This window comes from Elgaria multicarinata, chromosome 9 (assembly GCF_023053635.1).
Source record: "Elgaria multicarinata webbii isolate HBS135686 ecotype San Diego chromosome 9, rElgMul1.1.pri, whole genome shotgun sequence".
Taxonomy (NCBI): domain Eukaryota; kingdom Metazoa; phylum Chordata; class Lepidosauria; order Squamata; family Anguidae; genus Elgaria; species Elgaria multicarinata.
The window spans coordinates 56,079,378-56,098,998 of NC_086179.1; the positions used below are offsets into that span (position 1 = coordinate 56,079,378).

A 19,621-nucleotide genomic window follows, 5' to 3' on the forward strand; every position below is an offset into this window, starting at 1 on the left:
CTGCAGCAAATCCAATAACCATAATGGTCTCTTAACAAAGTAAGACATCTCTCTGCATTGCTACACCATGCAGGCTACGCTGGAAGTCACATGATCAAAAATGACATTTTTTTCCTTCAAAAAGTGGATATCAAGTTTCTTTTACACAAAATATCAGATCTTAATGCTGGAAAGCAGGAAAGATGGCAGGTTTGGAATGTGTATTATGAGGGGTGTGAATTAGCAAGTTTCTACTTCATGGGCCATTTCCTAACTTGAATTCAACGGGCAATTTGACAAAATAAAAGACCTGCATAATTTAATCCTTTGTATGTAGTGGATAAACCTAAATTGCTCTGGAGAAGCAGTTCTGTTTCACTGAGTACATTATGCATTTGCTAAAAACTTTCCTAAATCTATATTTTGCCCAACAGACCAGAACATCTGAGTAAATAATTTATAAACATATTAATATTGTAACGTAGAATGGATTCCTTGGAATAGGTGAAACCTCATGTAACAAGGAATGGTTTTATTATAAACGTTCAGTGAAAAAAGCCCAGTTATCTACAGTCTGTCCTTAGAGCAGATCTTCAAACATTCATATTAGTATTTTTTTTTAAAAAAATAATAGTATCTATATCAAAAGACTAGAGAATTAAAAAATTAAAAAAAAAGGTTCTCAGCCCTGAACAAAGGCTCTTTTCATACTCAAAATCCACTGCATGCCTCATAGGCTCCATCTACACCAAGCAGGATATTGCACTATGAAAGAGGTACATAAAAGGCAGGAACTACACTACTGCTTTATAGCGGTATTGAAGTGCACTGACAAATTTTATTTATTTATTAAATTTATATACCGCCCCATAGCCGAAGCTCTCTGGGCGGTTTACAAAATTTAAAAACAGTAGACATTTAAAAAGTATACAAAATTTAAAACCATCAAAAAATATAAAAACAACAGTATAAAACAATATCCATTTTAAACAACAACACTTCTGGGGGCCATTTTTTTTAAAAAAAGATGTTTTAGACAACTCCCAGAACTCCTGACTATTAGCCATGCTGGCTGGGGCTGATGGGTATTGTAGTCCAAAACATCAGGAGGATGCCAGGTTGGGGAAAGTTGCCCTGCTGTTTCTACATGATTGGGGCAGATCCATATTTAAACACATGGATACAGGGAAGGACAACCATTCAGTGGTAGGGCAAATACTCTGCATGAAAAGGTCCCAGAATCAATCCCTGACTGGATCTCTAATCTCCAGTTAAAAGGTAGCAAACAATGGGAAAGGCCTTGTCTGAAACCATGAAAAGCAGCTATCAATCAAGGTAGACAATACTAGGACAAATAACCTGACTTGGCATAAGACATATGTTCATATCAGTTTCCATCACATCTATTTTGGTCCCTGCTAGTACATTCCAGAACTAGATTACCACCGAGGCAAATAATTGAATAAATACTCTCATACAGTAGCAACCAACAGTGGGAAATTTATTTAAAACCCTTTGCAACAAGTAACAATACTGAAAACAGGTGGAAACTAACCTCACATTCCTGAGAATTAGATTCATACATCTGCACATTTATCTTTAGAGACATGGGTCTGTTGACTCTACAGTTGCTCCCATGCCAGTCTGGAGACACACAAAGGCTTCTACACATGTTGTTCTTCTTGAACAATATTTCTGCATTTACATACCATTTGTGAGAACCTGTCCCTCAGGAAGACATCACTTGCGCAGTATGTAAACACAGTGTCAACTATGTCTGTACACAGACTGGTCTAGGAGCAACATAAAAAGGGGGTACTCAACCTGTCCAGATGGTGGCCTTCTCAGGGCTGATTTAGTACTATAATGGTAAACCATAAATAGGTGTGTGGCCAGCACTTCAAAATACAGGGAGTTTGCGTTCAAGACATTGCTTTGGAATGTGCCACCTGTACCAATCCTGCTATCTTCTGCCCAGCTGTTCGGACAACTTGAGTTCACCATGGAAATCAAACAATGCTTTATTTGAAAGCAGCCTTTAAAAACTCACTCACAACACACCTTTTCATTGAAATAAAAACTAAAAATGAATATTTACATGGACACTGCAGTGTCCATATAGTTATAAGCTGTGAGTAGATTCTGCATTCCACCATTCTAAAGCTGTAATTGGGCGGGGGGGGGGGATTGTCATTGGCTATAGGATGCTTCACAATCTCTATGCAATTCAATCCAGGAAATTCAAGAACATGTAAATTGTAATGTACTTCATGCTACAATACCTATCAATTGTTATGGATGGCGGCCTCTGGATGTTAAGTGGCACATACATGCAACACAAGTGTGTTGCTGGTGATGTGGTAAGCCTATGCTCTTTCAGCCTTCCCCAAATGTGGAGCCTTTCATACGGTTTGGACTATAACACCCAACTTCCCTAGCCATTGCCTGGAGCTGATGGGAATTGTAGTTCAAAACATCTGGAGGTCACCATGTTGGAGAAAGCTGATATAGAAAGCTGATATAGTTGCCCTAGATATTCTGTCCAATGTTGTTTCATTTTTAAACAATCCTATGAACCCAGAAGCTGCTCTATATGGATGCACAGAGGCTACTCAACATTTTTTTTTAAAAAAAGGGGGGGAACACTCTCACTTAATTTATGTATTCAGCAGGAATCTCAATAAAGCAATAGCAGTATTTCTAAAATCTTATATGCATTATTATCTTGTAAGACTTTTCTATTGCAACTGTTTTACAACTGTCCTGCTCACATGATACTCAAAAAAACTGAGTGTGAATTACCAAGCAAAAATGAAATAATTCTTTGATTGAAAAACTGAATATAGTCTATCATTATATTAAATTTCCTTTAATAGAATTCAAACCTTATCATTACATATGCTATATCTTCAATAGTCTGTTCCATATATATATATATATATATATATATATATATATATATATAAAAAAAATAAAAGCACTATGTGCGAATACTATGCCAATAAAGCATAACTGAGACTGAATTCCCCCTCCCAACTCAGGTACTTTAGAATTATGACTCCCACCTGACCTAAAAATGCAATTCTCAAAGAGGCAAAAGGAATGCTTTGAAGTTTGAATGACAAAACTCTATGGTACATGTAAAGAGAGAGAGAAGACTTTATCGAATTTGCCTGTTAGCTTTTCTTTGAACAAAAAATATTTTGCAACCAGTAAGAGGCAGAAACAAACATATTAAAATGGAAATTTTGGACTTTAGCTCAACAAACAGCTTTTGTCACTGCATTCCAAGAGCAAAGCAAAAAAATCATTTACAGCAATGGTACAACGAACGGTTTACACAGATACTTGGCTTCTGCTTGGGTATCACAAATGACCAGCTCAGAAGCCAATGTTTAAAGTTTAATTATATCATCCTAATCATTTGTTTCACACCTTGCTGTAAAAGTGAAACTCCACAGTATGATACATTTATCAGATTGGACTAATACTATCCCTTACCAGCAAAATCATTTAACCTTATTCCTGAACTCAGTCTATGCGCTACAAGGTGGGGAGTCTGCGAAAGCAGGAAAACGTCTGTTGTTTTGCAGAAACACAGGAGTAGGGAAGCCAAATGAACCTCCACTTCTCCCAGAAAACCCCAAATGGAGAATGCCATGTACACTTCCTTCCACCTACCAGGGAATGTCTTCCTGCCAGCTACCAGTGGAAGCAATACACAGCCACTAACCCTAAACTCAAGATCTTGGGCTCAAGGTAAGAGTGGACTTAAACTCTTATGCTGAACCCAAAAGAAGCTTCTCTCTCCTCCCTGCATGTAGGCTACTGTGGCCACAGCTAGACCTAAGGTTTATCCTGGGATCATCCAGGGTTCTCCCCTGCCTGAGCACTGGATCCCCTGTGTGTCACCTAGATGCACAGGTTTGACCCCTGGACGATCCAGGGATAAACCTTAGGTCTAGCTATGGCCTGTGTATAGATATGCCTGGGCTTAAGCTATGGGCTCCATTACTGCCTGCAGGGTTCTAAGCACCAAGGAGAGTATCTTTAGGTGTCCTGGGCCAGGAAATTTGATGGGGCTACCTAAATGTTACATAAATAAAATAATAATAATACCCATGTGTACGCGTGTGTGTAATGTATCCCTACTTACCCTAGCTTTTAAATCGCTACAATATAGAACTGTAACTTTAAAGAAAAGCTTTGCGGTTTCTTTCTTTCTTTTTTAAAAGCCAAGCCGCTCCCTTTGACATGGGAGTCTAAGGACCTGGAAGTTGGGAGTGGTCTTCAATTTCACAGTGATGAAGGAAAAACACTCAATGGACTCCCAGAGGAACACTTTTTAATTATGACTTCACATGTTCCACTATGGAGTTTGGTATATATTACTGCAGCTTTCTCCAACCTGACACCTTTCAAATGTGTTGGACTGCAACTCCCATAATTCCCAGACAGGCTGGGAGTTGCAATCCAGCACATCTGGAGGAAGCCAGGGTGGGAAAAGCTGAATTACAGCTTCCATTGCAGAGTCCAGATGAGTCCTGGCTCAAAATGAACTCAAGACTGAATCATAAATAGAAGTCATTTTAATGTATATTCATGAAAGCTATTTAAACGGCTTCCTCCTCCTCCTCCTTAAAAAAAAAGCATTCCAGGTGTTGTGATGCCTAGTATATAATGGTCTCCAAAGTTGAGATCTTCCACTTGGAGCCCACACAGCTCTGCAACATTCTCAAATGAAATTGCTTTTATTTTCATTCTATGTATACATGTATATAGCCAATGAAAACAATCTAAAGAACATCAAACGCATACACAGGCAAAAAGCCCTCATTGAAATAACATAAAAGATCTAATATAAATCCATAAAAGCCAGGAAATTCAAAGATAAAGGAAGACTTTCATAGCTGGGAAAATTTTCAAATATATTAGACTCCAGCATAAATTCACTTCCCCTTCACATGGATGTCATCAAGGCATTCCAGACACAAAAGAATACTGTACATCCACTCCTGATGGAACACCCTTGAGTTAATGGCTGTAGCCCAGAGGAAAATGTAGTATGGGGCAATTAACAACCTTTCCAGCTAGTTATAAAACGGGGGGGGGGGCTTAAAGCAGTTTTTTCAACAAGCACTTTCATGCTTCAAATCTCATCTTCCCTTTTCAGCCTTTTTTGTGTGTGTGACAACTTTAAATTACCATGTTGACATATGGGGATGTCAATCCCCAAATTGAGATTTCATTGAAGGATCAAGAAGATAATGACCCTTCAATGAAATCTCAATTTGGGGATTGACATCCCCATATCTCAACATGGTAATTATGGTGAAGATAATTATGCCATGAGCATATACACATACTTTGTAAATTAGAAATAAAGAATCGGCTGTAACCACTCTACCCTGCTAAGAACAGCTTTACAGAGTCAGACAGTAGATCATCTAGCCAAGTATTTCCCTCCAACAGTGGTCAAATCCAGATGTTTCAGGAAGTTCTAACCACCCAGAGTATTAAACAGAATAGTTTATTCTTGTCATTCACTCCCAGACATTCACTTAAACCACTCTGGAAGTTTAAGCTTTTAGGCACCCTCTAGGCTTTTATCTCCTCTGATAATGAAAACAGCAGGCCCATTATACATTGAATTATATGGGAAGGAGTGAGCCAGAAAATATATAAATTGTGAGAGAATAAAGCTTTGCCTTACTTCCCTGTGCCTGTTTGCATTCTCTTTCCCTCCTTATTGTTTACTACAACTTTATTAGATTGTAAGCCTATGCGGCAGGGTCTTGCTATTTACTGTGTAATCTGTACAGCACCATGTACATTGATGGTGCTATATAAATAAATAAATAAATAAATAAATAAATAAATAAATAAGATTAGTTAAAGGTTAGTCTTGTGCAGCTTGGCTGCCAATTGGTGTCTGCCTGGGGGCAGAGATAGGGAGTACAGGTGAACTGGTAAAAATGGTTCTGTGTTCTGATACACATCCACAACCCTACTGCGTATCATCCATTGCTTGGCTTTCAAAGTACTCCACCCTGCATAAGGGTATATGCAAAGGACTTTTATGGTTCTAATATAACAACTGCTATAGGATCTACACTACTGCTTTAAAACAGCTTATAATAGTAGTGACAACTGTTGGGGCTCAGGACACATTCCATATACAGTTTTCAAACCGTTTTCAAATTGTTATATCCTGCTTGGTGTAGATCTGGCCTGGGTCTTACATAGTAAGTAGGGAGATAAGTAGGCTGATGCTCACACATCCTAGTAAATTCAGATGGCATTCATATAGTTGCTACTATATTCAAAGTAGTGTGGAAAACAATGTGGAAGGTAGGTGAAGAGTTGTTGTCAGTGTAGTGCAGTGGTTAGAGTGTTGAGCTGCGACCCAGGTTCTAGTCTTCACTTGGCTATGGAGTTTACTAGGTGACTTTGGGTCAGTCACTGACTCCCAGCCTAACCTACCTCACAGCTGGGATTGTTTAGCTTGGAAAAAAGGAGGCTAAGGGGAGACATGATAGAGGTGTACAAAATTATTCATGGTATGGGGAATATGGATAGGGGGACATTCTTCTCCCTCTCTCAACATTCTAGAACCCGGGGTCATCCTATGAAGCTGATTGGTGGAAGATCCAGGACAAATAAAAGGAAGTACTTCTTCTCACACAGCGCATAGTTGAATTATGGAACTCACTACCACAAGATATAGTGATGGTCACCAATTTGGATGACTTTAAAAGGGGGTTGGATAAATTCCTGGAGGCGAAGGCTATCAATGGTTACTAGCCCTGATGATTGTGTGCTATCTCCAGTATTCGAGGCAGTAAGCCTGTGTGCACCAGTTGCTGGGGAACATGGGTGGGAGGGTGCTGTTGCACAATGTCCTGCTTCTTCATCCCTGGCCGACGGCTGCTTGGCCACTGTGTGAATAGAGTGCTGAACTAGATGGACCCTTGGTCTGATCCAGCATCAGGGCACTTCTTATGTTCTTATTTATTTATTTATTTTATTACATTTATATATAATGTATACCGCCCCACAGCCGAAGCTCTCTGGGCGGTTTACAACAATTAAAAATAGTAGTACTTATGAAGTGCTTCAGACAATGCATGTAAAAAGGTCAGCTTTCTGGGAGCCCTGGAGTACCTTACCCATTTGTCAGTACACTTAGTTCCAAAGGAGAGATGTACAAATATTGTTCCTCCTCGTTCAAGATGCTTCTAGTAACAAGGGGTCCTTGGGGTGGGTGTATAAATTTTACCTAGTTCAGACATACACTTTTGCATCCCTTTTTTATGAGGAGAAATGTTCAGATTTCTTTTGTAATTACTTATGCCATTTTTCTAAAACAAATGCACAAAGAAACACACACACAGCTGGCTAAAGAAGTGTGATTGTGGTGGCTTGAGCTATACGTGTACCAAATTTCAGAGCCGTAGCTTACTCCATGGCACTCTAACAATTTTGATACTGCTGACAGCAGGGCTTATAGTACATCTATGAGTTCACCCATATTTTATACATGAGGAATAAAGGTTCCCCACCCCCACCAATTCCAAAACTTCTTACAGTTTTTGTAGTTCAGAAACTTATCTTGGGCCTTAACTAGACCTAGCGGTCTAGCAGGATGGAGGGGTGAAGATCTCACGATTTTTTCATCGTGAGATCTCCCCCTCAGTTCACACACTTTGCGCAACAACCTCAGACGGAGAGGTGTTGCACCCGCCATTTTTTTTCCGTTTAAAGGGCCAGCAGCGCACGAACGCTTGTGCGTAAAAGGTAAGTGATTTTTTTAAAAAAATAATTACTTTCCCCACTCCCCACCCCACCCCACCCCCAATGGGCGCAGAGCTCCTGAGGAGTGCTGCACCCCATGCGCGGGTCTCGGCTCAGCCTGAGACCGCGGAAAAACCGGGCCTAAAGGGTATGGCGAGATCCCAGGGCAAGGGAGGGATCATCCCTCCCTGATCCTGGGATCCCCTGTGCGTCATGTGAACGCACAGGGACGATTCTGGGGATCACCCCAGGATTTCGCCCCATCTAGCTATGGCCTTGGTCTTTAAATGAACAGTAGAGTACCATTAAACATCAGCCACTACTGACGATGTTCAGACAACACGCTAAGCATGGTGGTTAAGCATTTTGAGCTAAATGTTATAGCTCAGCGTGCCATGTGAACCATGACTGAGTGTGTTGTGTGAACCATTCCTAACCATGGTGGCTACATAACCATGGTTTAAACATGCTCACTAACCATTTTCTGCAAAAGGGTTAGTGGCCTAACCATGGCTTAGCGTTTTGTCTGAACAGGCCTACTGACTTCATTACAAACTAAAGGCATCAATTTAGAGTAAGGATGGATAGTTCTGTATTCTCTATCCTCAAAATACTGGTCTGGACCTTGGGAGTGCAGAAGTAGAATCTCTCGTGACAAATCTCTCACCCTTCTGTTCAGCCTAAGAGATCAGATCACAGTCACTTTTGGAGCATTTCATCCTGAACATTTGCACTGAATATACGCATAGACAGATCATTCAACTGCATTGCATGTAGTCTGGTCAATGACTTAAGCATGAACTCTGTGAATGAAGCATGACCAGAATCAGGCCCATTCATTACAGGAAGAGCTCTGTTGCACCCAATTATTGTATAAATGGTTTAAACATTTAGGAATGCATGCTCCCCACAGCTGCTGCTTCTATTCTGGATTTTTAAAGCTGTGAGCTGAAGGCAAGTTTTCATTCCTTTTTTTTTAAGTTCCAAAACAGACAAATGTAAAAACAGGCCCCCAGGACAGATTTTGTCATCACCTACATGTCACAATACAGTATGAATGAGTTTCTAGCAAATGCAAAGGAAACGTCAAGGATATGTTAGCACAAAGCAATGTTGTTAAGATCATAAAAGCAAAAATTCCATGTGTTTGTATTAGGACTTGAAAAGGGCTCCCAGTTCATCTTGATGAGGCTAATTGATGCGACAGTTAAAGTAGATTGAGATAACATATTGGAGCAAGTCACCCTTTTAATGCCTACTAGACCTACAAGTTCCAGACTATCTTTCAAATTTGTGTAAGTTACTTAAACATAACAGATGCAAAATTCCAGGCTGACCCTGATAATTTTTAACAAAGGTTACCCCCACTTCTCAGGACCAAACTAGCTGAGACATCAGAGATCTGTGATTGGATCTCCCATCACTTTCCATTTTTGCAAGTAGCAGCTATGCAGGGTGGAGTGGAGCTGGACGTCAATCATCTAATTATGAGTTAACTGAGCAATGAAGAAGAAAGTAATGCTAGTACAACATGCACATATTTATTTATTTATTTATTTATTTATTTATTTATTTTATTACATTTATATACCGCCCCACAGCTGAAGCTCTCTGGGCGGTTTACAACAATTAAAAATAGTAAACATTAAAAGTATACAATTTTTTTTAAAAAAACAGTATAAAAACAACACTATCCATTTAAAAACAACAATTCTGGGGTCCATTAAAAACAAACTTAACGTTGTTAAATGCTGTTAAAATGCCTGGGAGAAGAGAAAAGTCGTGACCTGGCGCCGAAAAGATAACATACACATTATAAAGAACAACAGATCACTACCGTTAGGGTGACCATATGAAAAGGAGAACAGGGCTCCTGTATCTTTAAAAGTTGCACAGAAAAAGGAATTTCAGCAGGTGTCATTGATATGTATGCAGCACCTGGTGAAATTTCCTCTTCATCACAACAGTTACAGCTGCAGGAGCTATACTAGAATGACCAGATACAAAAGACACCAGGGCTCCTGCAGCTTTAACTGTTGTCATGAAGAGGGAATCTCACCAGGTGCTGCATGTTTACAAATGACACCTGCTGAAATGCCCTTTTCTATGCAACTGTTAAATATACAGGAGCCATGTCCTCATGGTACTAGAAGGGGTGGGTGGGGCTAAACCTTCACCCCATTACCATTTTCCCAATGAAAATGCTCCCAAAAGCTGCTATTAACCCAGATAGAGGGAAGTTACACATTGCAAGGTGGCTGGTGCCTGATTGAGTTGGGGCAGTTTGAGTAGCAGTTGTTATAGGTAGACTGAGAGAAAGAGTCTTAGGCCTTAGACTAAATCTACCTCTTAGTATGTGACAGAGGAGTGAAGATCTCACAATGATTTTATCATGAAATCCCCCCTCTGTTTACACGTGGCGTGCGACGACCTCAGACGGAGAGGTGTTGCGCCCGCCATTTCTTTTTACAGTTAAAGGGCCAGCAGCGCACAAACGCTCGTATGCAAAAGGTAAGTTGTTTTTTAAAAAATAATTACTTCCCCTACTCCCCCCCACCCCAGCCTCGATGGGTAAAGTGCTCCTGAGGAGCGCTGCACAACATGCATGGGTCCCGGCTCCTTGTGAGGAATCGTGAAGAGCTGGGACAAACCATGGTGCCCAGCCACACGTTCTGCGGTCTCAGGCTCAGCCCGAGACCGCAGAAAAACTGGGCCTAAAGGGGAGGGCGAGATCCCAGGGCAAGGGAGGGATCATTCCTCCCTGATCCCGAGATCCCCTGTGTGTCATCTGAACGCACAGGGATGATGCCGGAAATCATCCCGGGATTTCACCCCATCTAGCTATGGCCTTACACTACTTTTCCCTAGAGTAAGGGTCGCATACATTGCATGCAGAAGGTTCCAGGTTCATTACCTGGCATCCCCACTGGGAAAGATCTTTGCCTGGAATCCTGCGGAGCCATAGCCTGTCATTGTAGCCAATGCTTAGCAAGAAGGACCAATGGTCTGATGGTATAATGCAGCTCTCTATGTTCCCAGTCTCTTCATCATGCTGTAGACTGGTTGACTATTGTAGTCAAGGTGGTGTGGTATGGTAACAGAGCAGGTTACTGCTAAGAAGGTTTCTGCTGCAATTACTGCCCTTCAGGGGATGTGTGTAAATCTCCCTGTCATTTTTTTTAAAAAATCCTACGAAAGTGGCTGCATGGGATGGAATGAATGGAACCCCATGGGGGTGGGTTTTTAGTGCAGGCACCCCATTTACTTCCATCCCATTCTGCACAAATTTAAGGGCTGGGAAGTAAATGGATGGGAAATTTGCACACTTGCAGTAACTGCTCCATTACTTCAGTTGTGCAAATTTCCCTTCCATTTACTGTCAGGGAGATTTGCGCACATCCCCTGAAATGCAGTAATCAAAGCAGTAACTGCCTGAAAAGGAGCTTCAAAAGGGAGGGGCAGTTAATATGTCCCCTTTCAGTAGTAGCTGGAGAGTTGAAGAAGTGTTGAAAAGGTGGAGGACACTGAGAAATAGCAGCTGAACACTTAAAAGCAAGAAGATCACGTTGCCAGGAGAAATACTGTTTCCCAGATTTTTGATGCACCTACTCCTTTGCCCTCCCCCCGGCAATTTTCAGTGCTTCTGGGTCCCCCCTTTCTCTTACTATTATTTCTCTCCCTGTTCCTTCATCACTGTATGCAAATTAGCCTATATGCAACCAATTTCCTTGTGTGTTACCTATTTCACTATGCTGTTTCCTTTTGACAGCTGAAACATACCCCCCCCAAAAAAAACCTGACTAGGCAAGACTACACATATCTGACAGCCTTACTTGCACACTTTCAAAAAATTGACACCCCCCCCTCAAAAAAAAATTTTTTAAAAAATTACGAACCTATTTGCAGATTTTTAAGCACTGAAAAATAAAAAAGCTGGGAAATGAAAAGGTCTATCAATCAGAGCAGGGAGGGGGAGACTATAAAGAGTTTTGCTGAAAAGTCCTTTGGGATACATGTAGGACTGAGGGAGAGGAGGGGGAGAACAAGCCACTCAAGCCTGATTGTCTGTTGGTATACTATAGGTTGTTCTGCAAACAAACAACCCACCATGGCTTAACGTGACATGCACACCCATCCTTGCTCTTTCTGCCATGCTGCAGAGTGGCTGATCAACCAAGCCAATGGATAGGATCTTCCCCTTTACATACTCTCTCTATTAAACTGCAGAAGGGCAGGCAAATATCCTAACCCTTCACCATACTCCAGAAGATCATTGAGATTGGGTCCAGCAAGCCTCCCAAGACATGGAATTCATCAGCTGTGATACCATGACAGCATTGGCATTGTAATTCCTGCCTTTTACAGGGCTATGTATATTTTTTGTGAACCGCCCAGAGGGCTCCGGCTATTGGGCGGTATAGAAACGTAATAAATAAATAAATAAATATCTCCCAGATGTGGGTTGGGGGACCCATTCTGCTTCTGGGTCTGCACTGTAATGTGGCGCAAGGAGGATGGAACAAAAACTCACGAAGTGTATTTTCTTCCATGATACCAGACAGACAGACAGACAGACAATCTCAATGATCTTCTGGAGTATGGTGAAGGGTTACACTTCCTGTAATGCCAAAGAATTCTCAAGATGCCTGACACTATTGCTAAATTTGAAAGAAACAGGGATAAGCAACAGGCAAATTACTTGGAGCTTCCAAAGGGCTTCATCATGAAAAGCTGGAACAAAGGTCTAAACAAGAGGAAATTCCCAACACACAGCCCTAAGGTGATTCATATTATATAATAACTAATCATTAGACCCCGATGCCAGGGTGGCCTACAAATAAAATAAAATAGTTAAAATCCTTATTGCTAGCTTGTAAAAACTGGAATGCAAATAATTTCCATGCAGGACATAGGTTCTGTATAGACGTTAAATTCAGCAGTCATGTACTTTTAAGATTACCAAAGGGGGGTGGGGGAGAATTTTTCAGCTGGTAAAGTAGCAAGTAATACAAGTAGTTTACTGCACTGGAAGCCCACAGAAGGAAAACAATGAACCATAGCTAAAGATATGTTCATTACCCTTTTCACTCCACTTTAACAGAAATGAGAATTTTAAACTCGCAATGCAATGGACCTCCTGAAATGCTGCTCTCCTTTAAATTTGGATGAGTTTGATAGTACGGAAAACATTGGGTTCGGTGAGGGGATGTTATCCCAGCTGCCTCTTAGAGCTCCATCACACCAGCGATTTATCACACACTCCCCATGCCTCGTATGTAGTTTTGCAGCCTGATACCCACATGACGTCGTCCACGTCCTACACTCATTTCGGCTCTTATCCGCCATGTTTCATTTCTTTTTGGAGTGCAGAAAGTCTGGATTATTTTCCCTCCCTGCGAAATGAATGCTCTCCTCCCTTCCATGTATTTCTGTGGTTGCATTCTATTGGCCATCCCATTTTTGTTGGGGGCGTGTGTGTCTAAGGGCGGTCTAGCTAACCAAAGATGAGGGTGGTGCCTACAGATCTGCTGGTTCCCTTACTCAAAAGTAAATCTCATTGATTTCAGCTGCATTTACATCCCAGTCATACTAAAATCAGATGCAGGCTTACCTTTGAGTAAACCCCAGTGAACAGAGAGAGACTTACTTCTGAGTAAACAGAAGTAAGACCTCAGAAGTAAGCATGGGGTTGCAGAGCACTTTTTTCCAGTTTGCTGTTTTAGACTTTTAAAAGAAGACTTTTAAAAACATCTTCTGAGTGATCACACTATTAAAAGTCAGTTCTATATGTGTTTACTCAGAAGTCTTTAAGCCATGTCCTCTCATTATGCTGTGATTTAAATTTATTTGAAGATAAAATATCAGGGACTTCTCTATAAGGTCTTAAGAGCAGACTACATAGATTTTAGCAAAGAATACTGTTTCTTCTACTTGCAGTAGTTATTTTGCTTTTCTTTCTTTTTTTAAATTGAGCCTAGCACCAATTAAATTGAGGCAGAAAGGGAATTGAGTGTAGATACACGGATAAAAACAGGTAAAGTTCCCTAGGTCATACATAAAGTACTTTATTGTTGGTATTCAAGAAGCGTCAATATGTTGTAAAATTAGAAACCCTCTCATGGGGAATATGTTTTTCAGGTGCTATTGCTTATTAAGAGAAACCTGCTTTCATATATATAGCACAGCTATATATTTTAAGTTTTCATTTGGAGGAAGAAAATACATACAGTTAATGCACATGCCTTTTATATAGGGTTCTCAGAGCTCTATATAATGTGACACCACTAAATCAGATATGCATACACTTGCATGCTTTGCAACGAAACTCAGATCTCCCATTGGAATAAGCACAAGGAGTTTGGAATTATTCCCAAAGTATCACATATATAAAAGGAATCGTTATACACATGTCAAAAGGTATATTTAGCACTAAAGATAGTAAACTGTTTGCCTGACACCTCACTGAACTAGAAACAGAACCCAGGAATCCTGACGTATAATCCACTTTCCTAAACATAGATCACTCACATTTGGAAACCCTCAGAGTGTCACGAATGTTGAGCCTACCTCACAAGTGGTATTTTCTGCAAAGAGAACAAGATATATCCATCATAGCAGAAATGAGACACTGGCTTTAAGTAAAGTCAGAACACTTAGCACGGTTTGTGCATTGATTTGTAATGTAAGGACTGACAAATATAGCTCACTATCAGTTCGTACTTGGGACAGGCTAATACATGCATGTAGACTTAACTTCTCTTGATTAATGTACACTCGAAGACAGGTAGCTAAATCTGCAAACTGGCTATCGAAAAACATTATTTAAAGTGTTATGAAAGTTCTGCCAGTCTGTAAGACAGTCTATGCATATAGGCAAGTTATCAGTGGATGTTAAAGTCATCAAGCAATGACAGTCCTTGATAATTACTAAGTGTGTGAACTGGCTACCAGTTACACTGCTAATTGTTACAAATTATATTTACTACTGTTCTTTTGTTATGATCTTAGCTGCTTTGTGCACAGTTTTGCAGGAAAGAGGCATACAAATAAACAATTTGAAATAGATGAAACAAAATAACTGAGCTGTACTGCACAGCTGCCATGGCATCACACTTCCAAATGGAACACAACAACCTCTTTTGATATGGAGACTGGAAAGACCAGCCGTGAGCTCTTTCCCCTTAATTCTGAGGACCATTAAGTTTCTAGCAAAAATTTACACTGGCAAACTACTGAAGAACACATAGAGTGGTCAAAGCAGCAGCTTATTTCCACACTGTCAAAAGCTACATTGTAAACCTATGTGGGGCAGGGATCTGTCTTGCCACTTATGAAAGTGTATATAAAATGCCAGGTATAGTGATGGTGCTTTATGAACGAACAAGCTTCAGTTCTTCATCCAGACCAAAGCAAGGAAGGCAGCCTGACACCACCAATCTGCTTGTTAGCTATGCTGTATGTTGGCCCTGCAGTAGCTGTCCTCTTGACAATCACTCTCTTTTGAAAGCACCTGCCCAGGGACTATGAGTAGGTATCAACCAGTTAGCATGGGATGTCAAGTAACAAGAGCTTGACAGATAGCTAAAACTAGTCCTGCAATCTCTACTGCAGGAGCCAATTTAAACTGTGCAGTCTTTTAAAGAGCACTTTGACTACTTAGGCCACTTGATCACTAACTTCTTACTTAAAAAACATTTCTTGTGAAACCATCCTTATGCAAATCGCTTCACCTTTTTATTAATCAGTTTTCAGCAGTCTAAAACCCAGACAAAATGGTCTTTTTACAGCCTCGTAGCATTCAGGTACTCCATTCTATAAGTTGTAGCTCATGGGGCTGTCATTCAGGGTTGTGAAAATTAAAGGATACTTTTAAAATGAGCACTGGCAATAAATGTTGTCTGTCTTTACTGGGAGAGCACCTTTGTAGTATATAATTCGGTTCATGGATTCAGAAAATATATTTAATCTTGTGCAAAAAGCCCAGATCCCTTCACTCTCTGCCTGCCCTGCACATTTTTGTTTGTGCAGAACCATAGAGAGCATTATTCCTATATGAGCCCCTGTGCAAATGGAGATCTTTTGTTTAGCTCTTGCTCCATGCTTCCACCTTGTGTTAAGTGAAAACAGTCACAGCATGGAGCAGGGCCTTTCTACTAACAGCCCCGAGTTTAGCAACCTCCTAGCTGACATGCATTTGCATGCATCCATCCTAGATTGTAGAAAGAAATCTAGCAAAAATCTGCTTGTTCTGCAAGGGTTGGGGCTAAAGACTGATTAGACCTCCTAATTATAAGTGCTACTGTTATTAGTACTGTTTGTGCTCATTGTTTTACATGTTGGCTAATACTGAATGCTGACTTTTTGCTCTGTTTATGTGGCTTCCTTAGGTCAGCATAGAATAAGAAACCCTGAAGAACTGTACTTTCACTAAATACTTTTCCCAAGACCTGTTATTTTAGTGAAAAGATTACATATTTTACAATACACTTCTATGAAAATAACTTTTGCATGTTGCTATTATTATTATTATTATTATTATTATTATTATTATTATGAGGTAACGGTCCAAAAGATTTAGTTACACTTTCAAGAAACATGAATCACCAGATGTAGTATACTTAATTTGAACTGGCAGAAAGACTTGGCTACCACAAGTTCTACAGAAGTCTGTTAGCTAATACATCTCTGCATGTACATATTGAAGGAAACAGCAGAAATAATGCTTTACAGTTTGATGAACAACATATGACATAGAATCCTAGACTCACAAAAAAGGTTTGCAGACTTATAAAAGAAACCTGCCACATTTAATTTTACACCTTCTACCCACCTCAACCATTATTAAAAATCTCTATGAGCCCTATTATAAATAATAGAGTGGATTGGAGTAATGCTAACTGTAAGTGTATTGGATTAAAAATGAAAATAACTCCAGTGTAGTTTTAAAAGTTTAAATTAAACTTCTGTGTCAAACAGGTACGAGGCAAGTTGAGGTTGCCTTTTAACTTACAATTGGACATATAACTTTTGATAACAATCCTTCTATGATTTTTAGATTCCCTTATACAGTATGTCACCTTCAAAAGAGAGCTCTGCATATACTCCAGTACTTTAGTAATAGTTCTTTCATCAACTATTAACTTCAGAGGAGTTCTATGTGCACATCTTTTGCAGGTATGGGTGTGCACCCCTTTCCTTCAGACCTTCCACATCCAGAATGAATTATTAGATCAAAATGATTTCTTAACAGTACTAATTCATATATTCAGTTAAAATATGGCATGTGTTTTCATCTCACCATACTCTCTGAAAGCCTCCTAAATTTAACTCGAGCCAGAAAAGAAGAAGTCTGGAAAGGCAAAATATTACTTATAAATAACTAATACACATAATATTCTTATCATTATAGACTATTTTCTATTTCTAAACTACAACAAACACCCATTAACTTTCAGGAGTGAGAACTGTAAAAGAAAGAGCTATTTATATTTGTGACAAGAAAAATACTTTAACACTTTTATTCATTGCAAATGGCTAGTTTACTGATATTCCCATACAAATAGCTATCGCACCATGGCCATGTGGGGAAACATTTATGTAAACTGGACAGTATGTAAAGAATACAAGATGCCATTTTCATGATTATGTCTGCTGTAATCATTAGAACAGTTTGGCTATGCCTACTTCATATTAGTATTTTTTTCACACAATTGCAGGTACATGCACCATGTACATTGATGGTACTATATAAATAAATAATAATAATATTAATAATAAGAGCAGTGTCTGCCCATGTGTAGAGAAAATTGGCTATGTGAATCAAACCTATGTGTATGACACTGAAAACATCAACTTTATGCCAGTGAAGATTTATAAGATACAATAGACTTTTCTGCCGACAGTCAATTTCTTCATTCAGAGGATTATTAAACTATTACTTCTTTACTGCTCTTTGCAATACAGACTTCTCAGTACAAACCAAAGCAACTATAGAAACTATACGATGTAGAGCACCATGTACATTGATGGTGCTATATAAATAAATAAATAAATAAATAAATAAATAAATAATAATAAATAAATATACATTACTCCTTTTTCTCTTCAGAGAACGCATATCTTCATCTAAGGCCTTATCTAGACCTAAAGTTTATCCCGGGATCATCCCGGGGTCGTCCCTGCCTGCTCCCAGGATCCCCTGTGTGTCATTTACATGAACAGGGATGACTTCTGAACGATCCCGGGATAAACCTTAGCTCTAGCTAAGGCCAAAGTCCACAATGCACAGTTAAAGGACCTTTAACTTTTAAAACCTTTAACTTTTTAAACCAGGCCCAGCATCAAATGTTGGAAAAAATGAGCATCTGCTGGGACACCACACTGGGAGGGAGCTTAAGGTTGACAGCAGCCTCTTCACTAACCACCCAGTGAAGGCTGGTAGCTCCGATGTCAGTTGGGCAGTGAATCTGTTCCAGGTTTCAGTCTGACTGCACTGAAACCCAGAGGGGATTCGCTGCCCCACTGACATCACAACCACCAGCCTCCACTGTCACCATCTTAACATAAACATCCTTAAATTGTTTTTGCACATGCAAAAAAAGGAGGGAGCTGGTTTCGGGCTGGCTCAGGATTCAGTTCCACCCTCACTTCTCTTTCCTTTTATTGGAACTTAGGCCTTAGCTAGACCTAAGGTTTATCCCAGGATCGCCCCAGTGTCATCCCTGTTCATGTACATGACACACAGGGGGTCCCGGGAGCAGGCAGGGACGACCCCAAGATAAACCCGGGATAAACCTTAGGTCTAGCTAAGGCCTTAGAGGTTGCAATGGGGAGGGGAGTCACACTCTTTTCTCTTTCACTTTCAAACCAAACTTCCTCCTCCAAAGAGGTATTTAAAGTAAATCCAGCCTGTCAACATAGTGCATGCAGAAGCCAGAGGAACCTACATGCCCACTGGCCATTGTCGGTTCTGCCAATATCCTAGATCCCAAACATGCTCTGGAGACAGGCAGCAATAGAGCTGCAGCCTCAGCAATCTAACAGATCAGGGAAGAAGAAATGAAGTGTATGATGAAGTCTTATATTTATTTATTCTTTATTTATTATTGCATTTATATCCCACCTTTTTTCCTCCAAGGAACCCAAGGCGGTGTACATAATCCTCCTCTTCCCCATTTTTATCCTCACAACAACAACCCTGTGAGGTAGGTTGGGCTGACAATTTGTGACTGGCCCAAAGCACCCAGTAGGTTTCCATGGCCAAGTGGGGACTATAACCTGGATCTCCTAATTCCCAGTCCAACACTTCAGCCACTACACCACACTGGCTCTCAGTGGGAATGTGAACCTGTACGTGTTCCTTCTGTTTGTTCTGTGCATACACCACACTACTCCAACTTTAAGAGGTGCATGGTGATTCCTTCTTTGGTCAGAGTGGCAGTCATGGGAGGTGCAGGCCTAATCTCAAACACTGGCTTGGACTGGCAAAGTGGCCTGCAGGTGCAAATTCACTTCAGTTGGATCCACCCTTACCCAAGTTCTGTGAGGTGGCTCAGATTGGATAAATAATACAAAATCCTTTAAGTGTTTGGTAAAAGTTTCCCAACTTTGGGGTGGAGTGTTTCCTAGAGACTATGAAACAGACAAAGGAGTTTTGTTTATCAACCTTATCTTTGCATACAAAACGTTTGAATTTAATCCTCTTTCATAATCACTTTCCGATGCCTGATAACCGTCCCCCTTTAACCTTTGTAACTGAATTACCCAATGAACTATCTCAGTGTAACCCTTATGTTTTTCACCTCTTTTTTGTGGCTGTTTAAGGGAAGAGTCGAGGTTCATTCATGCA

General features: G+C 40.2%; 1 protein-coding gene across 4 annotated transcripts in view; it reads right to left on the reverse strand.

Moving 5' to 3' along the window:
* HMGA2 (high mobility group AT-hook 2) overlaps nt 1-19,621 on the reverse strand; it is a 154,379-nt gene that overhangs the window by 114,923 nt on the left and 19,835 nt on the right. The window lies entirely within an intron of this gene.